The 13,955-nt window shown below is 42.0% G+C and overlaps 1 protein-coding gene across 1 annotated transcript in view; it reads left to right on the top strand.

Moving 5' to 3' along the window:
- Positions 1-13,955, top strand: part of tmtc1 (transmembrane O-mannosyltransferase targeting cadherins 1) — a 242,461-nt gene that overhangs the window by 62,805 nt on the left and 165,701 nt on the right. The gene's annotated exons all lie outside the window — the stretch shown is intronic.

Here is a 13,955-nt window from a genome sequence, read left to right on the forward strand (position 1 = left end):
ATGAATAGCAGACCTGGATTGGTTGGAAGTTAGGTTTAGATGATGTAGGTACACACAGGCATTTAAACAAAAACATCTGGACACTTAAAAACAGATGTTTGATTTGATTTAATTTAATTTAATGGACTTTTTTTTATAGCCGGTTATGCACTGCTCATCTCTCTTGGTTCCTTTTATCTGAAAAACCTGCAATTAACTTGTGATCTGGCTTGGACTAACTTTCAAAGACTTGTTTTCATGAGTCTTGAGACTTTACTTGAGACTGAAACACAGAAAAAATTCAATAGTGGGTTCACAGAGTTGTAGACTTGATCATTTTACTCACAAAAATTACAACATACTTGAATTCTTAAGTTGCCTGAGACACATCCAAGTCTCAAACGTATTCTTCTTCCACAAATGAATAAACCTACAATCAAGGCCCTTTAATACATGGACCAGTAATTGAATATAAATGTAGTACATTGGCACTGAAAGTACTTAAAACATCCTTCATAATGAAAAAGTTTTTGTTATTATTATATTTCTACACAGTTTGGCCTCAGAATTAACCCAAAGAGAATTTCTGAGCCATTCGAGGGCTCTCTGCTTCTCACTGCTCTCATGAGGGCATAAGCTTTCATTGCTCTAACACAATACTTCTATTCAACACGACAACTAGAATAAAACCTGAACAAATTTGCAGTCTGCGCTCAGGAAAGTACACCACAGTACAGACAGATGAAATTAAGCAATGCTTTATTGCCTGTTATTTTATCTACAAGGTATCTTCTCTTCTCAGTTCAGTATTTGCTCATTTGCCTGCTGCTATTTGCAGTGCATGTGTTAGAGTGGCTGCAGAACCTTGTGCAAATGCTCTTTTTTGGAAAAAGGGAAGATAATGAGGATTACCTGGGCTGTTGATCCAGGGAGGTCTGGAGCTCAACCTGGACACAACAGAGATCCAACAGAGTCCCAGCATCAGAGAGGAGGAGGAGGGGGCTGTTTCCTCCATGGGTGGATATTGAATGCAGTCAATTCATCGTCCTTCCTTCCTGTGTGCGTAAGCCTGTGTGGCTTCACACAGATGCCATTATCCATGTCCCACTTTTTACAAGCACACTGTGCCGCTGCTGTTTCTCCATCTCCTGCTCGGCCCTTTTAAAAGAAGCCTGCAGTGATAATGGAGAGGACAGATGCCTGGAGAGCAGTGAGCTTCAGATAAAACACACTCACATTTCAGGCCAACTGCACTACAGCTCCTCTTATTTTAATGGACCACGCGCCAGTGTTTTGTATGTTTCAGCCCATTAACTTCAAATTGCATACATTTCACATTACAGCCCAAGCTTTTCCAAAGTACACCATCAGGTTAGAGCGCCTCCTCCTCCTTTAGTTTATGTTCATTTCAGTACATCGGGAAAATCAACCTGTAGAGACTTGAACTTGCTGCATTTAGATACTCCATCACAGAGTACATTGTTTTTGGCAAAGTTACAGCTTCCACATGTGAAGAGATTTCTGCAATTTATCAGGTTGTGTTCAAGTGTAGTCACAGACTCTCCTCAGGCAGATACAGCAAGAAGAAGGAATTAACAGCACCTGAAACAAAGCTGTGTCTTTGACAGAGGATCAGCAGCAGAGTTTCATCAGAATCGTTTTTTTTTTTTTTGGCTGAAACTTAAAGGGCAACTTCGGTTTTTTTCATATGTTTTTCTGTATATGTGAGTGATGGATAATACTTTTATTGAGGTGGCTCCAGTATTGAGCAGGGCAGGCAGCCTGCAGCCCAGCTAACACTCTTCAACCGGGCAAGTGGCTCCTGTCAAAGTTCGCCCTATAAACGGGCATTTTTTTCACACTGACAGGCTCAGATAGTTACAATGAGTGTCCCACAACATACTAGAAAGGAGAAATGAACATATGTCTCTACCTTTAGCGCGTCTCTTCTTCTGACTGGCAGTAGTCATCCCCGGTCAAAGTGGTCACAGCAGACCCTGTGGTCGGCACGGCGACGGTGCAGTGCATCGACAGGAGTGTTAGCATCCATTTGTAACACAGCTAACTGTTAGCCCAACTTATGAAAGCTCTGTGAAAGCTGCGCAAAGAGCAGCCCAACATTTTGTTGCTACAATTTGTAAATTCTCTGGTCGTCTCTCTTCACCGTAACAGTATTCCCCATCTGTGTTTTGCCGCGAGTTATCGCGAGATTTCAGAACGAGATTTCTGGCGTGGTGAGATTTGGACACAGATCACAACAAACAGCGACCTCCAGCTAAAGGTAGAGACATACGTTCATTTCTCCTTTCTAGTATGTTGCTGGACACTCATTGTAATTATCTGACCCTGTCAGTGTGAAAAAAATGCAGGTTTATAGGGCGAACTTTGACGGGAGCCACTTGCCCGGTTGAAGAGTGTTAGCTGGGCTGCAGGCTGCCTGCCCTGCTCAATACTGCAGCAACGTCAATAAAAGTATTATCCATCACTCACATATACAGAAAAACATATGAAAACAGGGCCCAGGTTGAAAAAAACCGAAGTTGCCCTTTAACGGTTGTAGTTAACACTTTTCCAGTTATTTTTATAGAGGACTATAGTCGTCAATATTTGTTGGCTGACTTTTTTTCTGAGTGGTTGAATAAAAATTTAGCAGATTTCAGAAACCCAGAAACCTGGATGTTGGGATGGGCGGGGCTGAGAGCACTGCAGCGACTGCTTTGTTGTGATATCACAAAGTGACAGACGGCTAGTGTTACGGCTCAGTTTCTGAAAATGTCTGTGTGCATTTCTGTTCCACAGGCTTTGATACTTTCATATAGAACCTAGACTTGTTTTAGAATGAACAGTAATCTACCTTTATACAAAATGTGACTTTTTAATTAGGTCTGTATGATGTGTTGAGGGCGCTACAGGCATTTACATGGATCACATCACAGGTATGGCGTGACATGTTACTCTGCAGTGCAGCAAAAGTCTGTTTCCCTTTAAAGTGGAAATATTATTTTCTGCATCCTCGTAGCTGCAGGGCTTATTGTGATGTGAGTTTTGCTATCTTTCCCATGTCAAGTTCACAAGCACAGACCAAATATGGATATATGCAGACACCCAATGCATTATAAGAGCTATATGTGTGTGTGTGTGTGTGTGTGTGTGTGTGTGTGCACGCGCTCTTTTCAACAGCCCGACACTGTGGGTGCTGCCAACTGAACCCTCCACTGCTCCCAATGGGAATATCTCAACAACTGTTGGATGGATTGACAATGAGTGTTTGCACAGACGTTCATGGTCAACAGAGGATGAACCCAAATCCTTGATCCCCTGACTTACTCCATACCATCATAAAAGTGATTATTACATAATAACTTCTCTGACTCTAGAGTCGTCAACGTGTGAAAATATCTATTTGTTTCTGCCGTGTGATATTCCATTCTCTGCCTGAAAGTTTCACCTCCATAACTTTTACAGTGTGCACTGCAGCACAACTTTTACAAGTAATAAAAAATAATATAAGTCCGGGCAATTAAAATGGGGCACTGCTGGTCCTGGGAACCCACGCTGCTTTGCATGCATGGCCCCCAGCCCCCTGGAGCTTGCACCACTAATTAACTGACAAAAACCTAAAGGCAAATGTTCATTGTGATGGAGTATCTGTCTGCAGCAACGTTCAAGTCTCTGCAAGTTGATTTTAATGACAAGCTGACTTTTGGGCAAAGAAACCAATGACTACCTGCTAGGTAGAGAACATACAGCAATCAATCTGAAAAGAAGTCATACTTTTGGAAAATGGTCAGCAGTGACTCATTTATAGGTTTATGTGAAGGAGAAAAAAACCCACAACAAATGCTGCAGTGTTCATAGTCTGAATGAAAGAAGGGGAGGAGGGAGGGGCAGGCAGAGATTTCCAGCCAAAACTAAAAGCTGTGTTTTGGCTTTTTAAGAGAGTGTGTGCTTTACAGTGCGTGTGTGCTTCTCCATATTTGCATAAGTCTGTGTGTGTGTGTGTGTGTGTGTGTGTGAGCGTGTCTCTCTGTGTAAATCTGGCCATACCAAAGCCAGTTCCAGATGTTTTGGGAGCCTCCCCGCTGTGTAACCCGGTCTGGAATGTTCTGGAATTAGCCTGCTGTCACTGGGCTGGTTGAGCTGATAACGCACTGAAACACTAAGTGCAAAGGGAGAGTTGTGTGTGTGTGTGTGTGTGTGTGTGTGTGTGTGTGTGTGTGTGTGTGTGTGTGTGTGTGTGTGTGTGTGTGTGTGTGTGTGTGTGTGTGTGTGTGTGTGTGTGTGTGTGTGTTTATGTATGTGTGTGTGGAGCTTAATATGTGTTATAGGTTATTTTAGGCAGACTAGCCTGGGGCATGTGTCTGTAGGGCTGTTCAGAGAGTATCAGTGTGTTTGACTGTGTGTCTCCCTGCAGCCATGTTTGATTGACAGGCTGCCTGTTTTTTTTTATTTATTTTTTTTATCAGTGACAGATTTCCTTCATTTACATATCAAATATAACACATTTACAGCAGCGGTTTCGTTACACTCATTAGTTACGGAGCGTTTAAAGTTCAGGAAGACCTGTTTCTATTCCAGGAACCTTTCCAGGAAAACAGGAACCTTTTGAGGTGGAGGTTTCTGGTTTTGCCTAATCTGTAGATCAGGAAGTGGAGGGTGTTGTTGCAGGCGGTCAGCGGAGGGAGCACGTCATCTAACCCATCAGATATCACCAGCGTCTGGAGCACGCCAGCCTTTTGAAACCACACTGTCATCACAAACAAAGAGTTATTTATTTACTTTGAAAAAAACCCGCAGCATTCACAGTAATCCCTTAAATCTTTTAAAGGGCATCCAAATTAAGCAAACAAGTCATTTGTTTCCTGTTTCTATTCTAACAGGATCTGGCACAAATTAAGTTGTGGTTATTATTGACCCCCCCTGAAATCTGTGGCAGTTGTATTTTCCAATGACCGTGGAACAAGAGTCAATGCTGCAGCTTTAAAACTGATGGAAAGGATTACCATTACAAATATTTAACGTTTGCTTCATTGTTAAAGAAGTGGGAAACACTCGGTTCATTAAGATGCATTGGAATCTGAATAAACATCAGATTCCTAGACAGCTGGCTGGGGCTAGTGTTGAGGTTCAGGTTCAGGTTCAGGTTGAGGTCAGAGGGAGCATATCCACAGGGAAATGGAAGGCCAGGGGGCGGAGACCCAAACGCATGACTCAGATACAAAAATAGAACTCAAAAATCAAAGGCTTTCTTTTTTTTACGAGGCAAAAGAGTCGACACACGAGAGAGGAGACAAACAAAGGCAGACAAATCCAGAGGATCTGGCCGAGGCAAGGTCAGAAACTGAGCGAGAGTGGCACTCCAGGAAAACTATTCAAAGACAAGGCTGGAGGTCGTGTCACGGAGAACAAAGATGAAGTGGCACAAGGAGGACACAGACTAAATAGACTAGTGTAGTGGAAACAAAGAGACACCAAGGGTACACATTACACTGTGGCAGACAATCACCGTGATGGAGGACAGAGAGTGAAAAGTGAGAGACAGAGTTAGTGATTTCAAAATAAAACAGGAAGTGCATGAAATAATGAGACAGGAACGTAAAAACAAAGACAGAAAAAAAAATATTGAAAGGTTTTTAAAGGGACAACGAGGAGTTTTGGAAAAGCGAAGCGTTTTCACACTACATTTATGAGCCTCCGCACACCGTGAAATTCTTTGACCGGCACAAGACAGACTCATGTTTTCATTCATCAAGAATTAAAGTCAGAGGTTCAAAGACGATCACATACCGTTGTAGTTCTGACCATAAACGGCGATTCGGTGGCGTTATTCTCATGACTCGCCACAAAACCGAAAGTAAAGAAATGCTGGTCGGCTCGCCCAGCATTTCCACCACCACTAATAATAACAAAATAACCATAGAGACAAAACCATATATTTATATAAAATGGGCCCATTAACAAGTGTGGGTAGCGGAGATTCATCCACATTAATATGAGACTTTTTTATTGTCGCAGAATTTTTCGTTCTGCCGATGGAGAAACTCCTCGTTGTCCCTTTAAATACTGGATGAAAAACGGACACAGAATCCAGTCTATGATAACTTGGATCATGTGTGTGTAAAGTATCAGACTGCCCCAGTCGGCTTCTCATGTCCACCAGTCTGTGACCAGGAATGGGTTTCACTCGTCTCCGCGCCCGCTCTTGTTTATGTCTTCCTCCAGATTAGCTCCAGCCGCTATGATAACCCTTAATACTCTAAAACTTGCACACACGCACAGAGATCAGTAAGCCTGTGTAATAGCAGCGGTGGTGGTGCAAAGCTCGCAGAAGGCTGCTGCACTGCGATAATGTCAGTGCAGAGCAGGCAGCCAACATGTGAGGAGGGATACAGATGTCTCTCTGCAGGATTTAGACCTTTAGGCCTCTCTCTCTCTCTCTTACTCTGCCTTCCTCTCTCTCTCTGACTTGGAGCTGTGTGTGTGTGTGTGTTTGTTCCTACCACAGCCACACAAATTTACAAGTGCAGCCAGGTGGAGGGCAGCTCCACTGCTGCTACGTTTTAACGTCTGGATTGTCTTTGGATCGTGGCTTCGCTCGGCTGCAAGGTGGTGTGCTTCCTTTGGGACAGCACGCACACAACACACTGACAAACACTATCTCATTTTTATTGAGACAATTGAGACGCAACCCTGCCTCCTACCCGAGCCGAAATCAGCAGTCAGAAGCTGATTTCATTTTAGCTCTAAACTCTGTAAATATATCACTTTATCAACATTTCAAACATTTTTAGGCAAGAAAGTAGCCGTTTAGATCAGCAGTGTGTCGTTAATTTGTCTAAATACCAGCTGTTTACAATTTTGTTCGGATGAATTTGGCGCTACTCAAGCTAGCTGTTGTGGCCAATGCACTTCGGTTACTTTCACAAAATAAAACACCCGTTGTCCTTTACATACAGAAAACCATGACGATAGAATTTGTGCTTTTACTTTGAAATAGGAAGCTAACCTAGCCTCGATGTAGCTAGCTTGAACCAAAATAAACCGTCTTTGCTTGAACCCTCCGTTTTGACCGATCTCGTCGGGTTATAAGGTGCATCAGTGTTATTAGACTGTAATCACAGCCATAGATATTACAGAATAATTAGAGCCATTGTGGATTCTATAATTATTCTCCATAGTCCAAACTGGATCAAACATATGTCAGTGATTAAAGAGAATAAATGTTGGATTTACCAACTATTAGAAAACGTAAGCCTTAAAAAGCCTCTTTGTTCTGTTCCAAATGCAAGAAAACCTCATTAAAAATCCCATTCTGTAATGTAATGGTGAATTTTCTGGATCTGGATGAGTTAGAAATTCCCATTGAAGCTAAAAAAAGCTGCTGCTGCTGGTGTAGTGGATGCAGACTGTCTAGTGGACAGTAACCTCCAGGAACACGCTTGATGTTGGGAAAGTCTGATGAAAGAAATGCTGAATGAGGGATTGCACCGAGTTACAGAAGATTGTGGAACAGAGGCCCAGCTCCGGCTCAGACCTGACGTCAGGACGTCGGCTCTCCGTGGTTTGCCGGTGGAGATGAATAGTCACCTGAAATATCTTCTTTGATTTGTTACAGGGAAATGGATTTGAGGAGAAGTAGCTCCAAAAGAAGAGTGGAGCTGTGCAGTGTTATTTTTAAATGCACAGAGAGAGAGAGGGCAGAGGAAATCTGGCAGAAGGACTGAAAAAACTGAGAATTAATTCAAGAAACATTATACATGAGAAAAATAGAAATATGATTAGCTCCTCTTTGCATAGATGAGATGTGGTATTACCATTAAATATTGAAGCTAGAAGACGTGGGGGTGGATGAAGATGAGAAGTGAAGATGGAGTTTTAATTGATTGGCTCTGTATTTTCTGAATAGTGTGTGATATGAGGAGAAAAAGAGCTCATGATAGACATAAGCCTCTTACTTGGTTAACATGGATTACAGATCATGTAACTGGTGAACTGACTCAGGCTTACATGTTAACCGACATGTACCGGCGCCATGGAATCTACTCTACATTCACATGCATCTCTACACCCTGTTTATGTGTGTGATGTGTGGCTGTGCATACTGTATGTATTTATTTGAATTTACATTATGTCTTTCCCCTGGGATACATACTGAATGGAAGTATGCAGTATTTAATGTGTGTGTGTGTGTGTGTGTGTGTGAATTGTGACTAACCCTCCTCTCAGCGGATGAACCCAACAGGCGGCTACATGCAATTCCCTCAGTCTCTCGCTTTATTTGTTGGTGTGTTTACATGCAGACTAATCATTTGATTACAGCCAGATTAACCTCTCCAACCCCATACACTCACTCTTTGGCAGGTTCCTAATTACACACTCTTGTAGAGCAGCCAAACTCTGCTCAGAGCCACAGAACCGGCGGAAACACATTTGAATTTGAGTGGAGGTCGAAAATATTTCATCATATTAAAATATTATAAAATATTACTATTATTAGTTAAGGGATTATGTCAGGATGAATTGAAGCTTGAAAATCAAGTAGGCTACAATGGAATAAGGCTGACTAAAACATTCATAGTTCATTTAAATCCAGGATCTCATAACTTAATGTTAGTCAAGATGTTATTACGTACTCATACTCTCAACTGTCTACTGGTGTGTGTGTGTTGAAATGTCCAAAGATGTAAACCTGCACTATTTAGCTTTGTGTGAATGAACAGTGTTAAAGGGATAGTTCAACATTTTGGCAAATTCGCCCCGGAGTTGTTTTCGAGGCAAATGCAGAGACTGGTAACAAGCATCAGCGGTTTTGCATGAATTCACCTGGAAAACAATTCACAATTTGTCCACAAAAGCGTTTTGGAGTTGGATTGTGTTGATGAGTTTGATGAGGAAAACCAAGAATTATTTATAACCTTAAAATTACCTTTGCTGTTTCTCTTTTGCATAATTTTCTGCAACAAACCAACAGCAGAAAGGCCAGTCTGCACCAGTGTCTGTAAACGTGAATGGTCACGTCATATGTGTTTGCATGCGTGTCAGTCTAGATGAAGGTTACGTCTCATTAGAGCTGAAATGCTTGACTGGATGGAGATATTGTTATTGAGACGTGACTTTGTGAAGAAGGGTGTGCTTTTTAATGCTAATTGCTTCAAACTTGATCAAAGGCTTTTTCCTCAAACACTGATCCAGCTCTGGAGGCCTTTAGAAATAAATAGAACAGTGAACTTTTCTTGAAGGATACAACTTAAATTACTGGCAGTGAGGAGACACCGTGCAGCATGTCCCTCCAGATATGAACCAGAACAAGCAGGATTACAGGGAACCAAGCCTATCTGTTATCATTAATGCGATTATTTATTCTGAAAAAGAATAAACACAGACGGCATGGAAGTAAAGCAAATATACGGTTCCCCCTGTTCTTCTTCTTTACATCAGAAATGTTGCATTGTGTTCCTCTGAGAGACTGCAGTCCATGACACTGTGTGGATGATGGTGTTTGTTGTTGGATGTGAAAAGAGACCGTCTTCACTCTTTGAAGACAGTGAGATTACGCCGGTGAAAACCCAGCTCATCCCTGAAATTCAAACAAGATGATCAACAGCCACAAAGCCCGTCTCTTCTCCCTCCCCCCTCCCTCCCTCCCTCCCTCCCTCCTGACAGTTTCTGGCATCCTTTCAAAACTTAAATACAGTAAATGGCCTTAAACACGAGTGCAAAGTTGAATTTGTCAGTGTAAGGGAAGTTAGCACTCTTATGGGATTTGCTGCAGGGAGGCATTATGGTATGTTGCCAGCATCGCTGACTGCCTTCTCGCTCCCCATCTCCCTGTTAGGTGGAAGATTAAAATGCTGCTGATTTAATTTAAGCCTTAATTAAACTTCAGCAGCTGCCAGTGGATCCCCCCAAAAAGGCTAAGTGGTTGACGGAGCGAGGGGGAGGGGGGGGGGAGCTGTGATGTCTGTCAGCCGGGAAGAGGTCTGGGAGTGTCAGGGAGGAGGGAAACAGGTTGGTGAAGTGTGCTGAAGTTCACCACCAACAAAACTCATGATGGAGCACTGAAGACGTTCATTATTTATTTATTCCATTCATCTTTTCTGTGCTGTAATGTCTCTCAGAGCACAGACAGCTGTCAGCTGCCTGGGATGAAAAAGTGAACTGCAGCCTTGACTTAAGTTCTAAAAAGACTCCAAACGTCTCACTGAGGCTCAGTGGCAAACAGCTCGCACTTTCTGTCCAGTTTGTGTGCTTTGTGCGAACTGAAGGGTGAAGTCGCCCCACAGTGTAAATGGACTCGTATCCATTTTTTAGCAGGTTTACTTGCTAAGAAAATGTTTTTTAAGGGACAACGAGGAGTTTTGGAAAGCAAAGTGTTTTCATACTACATTTACCATGAGCCAAGACGGACGTCTTGCCAAGAATGTTTTCATTCATCAAGAATGAAAGTCAGAGGTTCGAAGATGATCAGATACCGTCGTAGTTCCGACCATGAACGGCGATTCAGCGGCGTTATTCTCATGACTCGCCGGGCCGCGTCCGCGAAACCGAAAGTAAGGAAACGCTGGTCGGCTCGCCCAGCATTTCCACCATTAATTAAAATAACAATATAACGATAGAGACAAAACTATATATTTATCGAAAATGGAGCCAAGTGTGGGTAGCGTAGATTCATCCACATTAAAGCAGAAGTAAGCGATCCGGTGGTTTTGGCTAACTTCCTGTCAGCAGATGGAGTTAACAGTCCCCGCCCTCGTCCCTACGTCACCACATTCACGCGCATCCCTTGGCTGCACACACAGAGAGGACCGCCCCTTTATGCCGTTCTCTCTCCTCATTGGATAAAGGTTGTAGGATACAAGGAAAGTTTTCTCCTCGGCTTACAGCAGAGCAGAGTGACTGACAGACCCGTGTTTCAGACCAAACACTCTATAGAAGTGATTGCTGTCAGAAGATACAACTATTTAAGACTTATATTAACACAAACATTTCGCTTACTTCTGCTTTAAGGTGAGACTTTTTTATAACCAAATACAAACTCCTCGTTGTCCCTTTAATAGGGTGAAAGATCAACACATTACAACCCAACATTACTCACAGAATCAGAAAGACTGTTGGTGGTTCATGCCGTACAGCAACGATGTTAAACGGTTAAACCGATATGGTCCATGGGATGAATTTGCCAAGTGTGAAAATTACATACAGTGTAGAGGAGACATATTGTTAAAATTGCATGTATTTTCCTCAAGAAATTGTAGGTTGCTCATATTGTTTTGTAAAAAAAATAGTTGACAAACTGTAAACAGCTTAATAATTAAGTGGTACCTCTTTGCACTAAAACAAAGGGAACATTTTTGAGTTATTTTTATTCATACAGTAGGTTATAATGCTATTGTTTCACTGGTCCGGACCACTTGAGATCAAATTGCACTGTGTATGTGGCCCCTGAACTATCATGAGTTTGACACCCCTGCATACAGAATCCAACTTCAGTCACATTAGGCATAGTAATTAACCATGGAAATAAATGGTCATAGTGATAATGATACCGTCTAGCATCCCTACCATCATATAGCCTGAAAGCTGCAGCAATGCATGTCAGTAAGTGATTGGTATTACTGCAGATCCCTTGATGTCACTCATAGACGATCGGTACAATATGAACCATTTACTGCCGTCTGGTGAACGTGCAGTGTAAACTCAGCCAAGCATCAGTGCATTAACAACAATAGACAGCGAGGATACAAAATGTAATTACGGCGTGAAATGTTGTCACGGTAAATTGTTTATTTCACATGATGCAGCATTTCCTACAGTCTGATTGGCATATAACATTGTTACCATCATGACAAACATTCCCTGGCAGAACAATAGATCAGCGGGGAAAGATTTATGGAGATATAGAGGAAGAGGTGGAGACGGAGCACAAGGCGTGAAAAAAGGAGAAAGATGGAGAGAAAGATACAATAGACAATCAACTGGAGTTGGGTAAAAAATCAGAGTAATTTAGAGGCTGAGAGGGTGACAGAGTGATTTGGGATGAACAGAGGGAGGCAGAGAGAGAGAGAGAATGAAAAAATCAAGCAGTCATCACCCCTCCTTTCCCCTCCACCCTCCCCCCTTTCAATGCATCACTTCAAAACCTGACCTATCCTTAATTAGCTGTTTGTTTGGAGAAAGTCTCCTTTAAAACAATGAAAGAAATACATAAAAAGCCAAATCCTTTGTTGAGCAGCTGTTTGCTTTTGACTGGAGGCCACCCACTGACTGACACAATAAAGACTGTCTGCACCGGAGCCCAGGTGGAGATGGAAAACTAAAAACTGTCAGATAACAGAGCAGGCGCCGACCGGCACTCCAAACTGTCTGACAGATAAAAGATCCTGTAGCGCTGTTGTGATGAATACCGCAAGTCCTACATTTTGGAAAATTAATATTCTGCTCACCCCTTTAAAGGGATAGTTCACCCAAAATAGAAATTTCACTCATTATCTACTCACCCTCATGTCGACTAAGGGCTGGGAGAAGTTTCAGAGTCATCCATGGCCTCTCTGAGTTACAGGGGGTCTCGGCGTAGCAGTGCATACATATAACGGTTGAAAATGGATACCAACTGTCTTCGTAACAAAAAGACACACCAAAAAACATCCAAATACCTCCATGCTGCTCGTATGTAATGTCCGTCTTGTATTGAAGCCCCGAAATGCGAAATTGTCCCGAAAAAAATTAAATAATTATAAAAAATTACGAGCAGCATGGAGGTATTTGGATGTTTTTTGGTGTGTCTTTTTGTTACGAAGACAGTTGATATCCATTTGCAATGGACATGGACTGCTACGCCGAGACCCCCTGTAACTCAGAGAAGCCACGGATAACTCTGAAACTGAGTGACATTTCAATTTTGGGTGAACCATCCCTTTAATTCTGGCCTCCAACATAAATTCCAGTTTTATTTTAGGTTTACAAGTCCTCATCCCAGTCAAACACCAGCTGAGAATCAATAAAGAAGTATGAAGTGGGATGTATGACAGCGTTTGCTAAGATGGCAATGGAGGGAGACAATTATCATGCAGTGTTTTCATTTGATTTATTCTTTTATTTTGAGGCGTGAAGATACAGGAGACAGGAGAGAGTGCCCTGAGCAGCTGGATGTCATTATTAACTGTTACTGTGGCAGTTAGAGAGATGAGAGCGGCTGGTAATTAAAGAGCTGTGGGATTCCTCCACTGCAGCAGGTTGCTTGTAAAATAATCTTGTATGTTTTCTAGAGATGTTTGCTAAGGACTTTGAGGTTTATGTAACCAACCCAAAAATGACTGTGTTGATGTGGTTGAGTCATGGCACAACACATTTTAGAAAGTGTTTTACCAATTGTATTTTACATCCTGATAAAATATTGTGCAGACGTTATAGTTCCTTTACGAATACGAATATGAATACGAACACACAGTAGTACTTTATTAATCCCCAAAAGGAAATTCATTTGTCAGCTCATCAACCACTTAAGGTTGTATTTCCACTATTTCAGACAGGTATTTTCACTAATGATTCATCTGTAGAATTTTCAATTTTATTTCTCTTTTTTCTTCTCAGTGAAATGTTAGAAAAGCCAGAGTCCAAGGTAACGTCTTCACGTCAAGCTCTGTCCAATCAACAGATCGAGTCCAACACAAAAGCTCTTCAATCTACAGTGACTGAATACAGAAAAGAAAAACACAACAGAGGAAAACACAGAAAAAAATACAGCCTATATTTATTTTCCTGATAAATGCCTCAAACCACTGTTTGTTTAAAATCTATATTTCCTGAACGGTGAGTTCTAGCAGGAAGAAAACTGCAGCTGGAAAAGTGTAAAACCGTAGAGACCAATTCAATAACTAATGGCAGCATTAGTAAGTCAATTAATTTCATGTCAGTTATCATTCGACATAGTCACGGCACAGCAGCAGGTGTTCGGTGGTCGTTGGGTTCTGTATAGA

Source organism: Trachurus trachurus (assembly GCF_905171665.1).
Source record: "Trachurus trachurus genome assembly, chromosome: 23".
In the NCBI taxonomy this organism is placed as follows: Eukaryota; Metazoa; Chordata; class Actinopteri; order Carangiformes; family Carangidae; genus Trachurus; species Trachurus trachurus.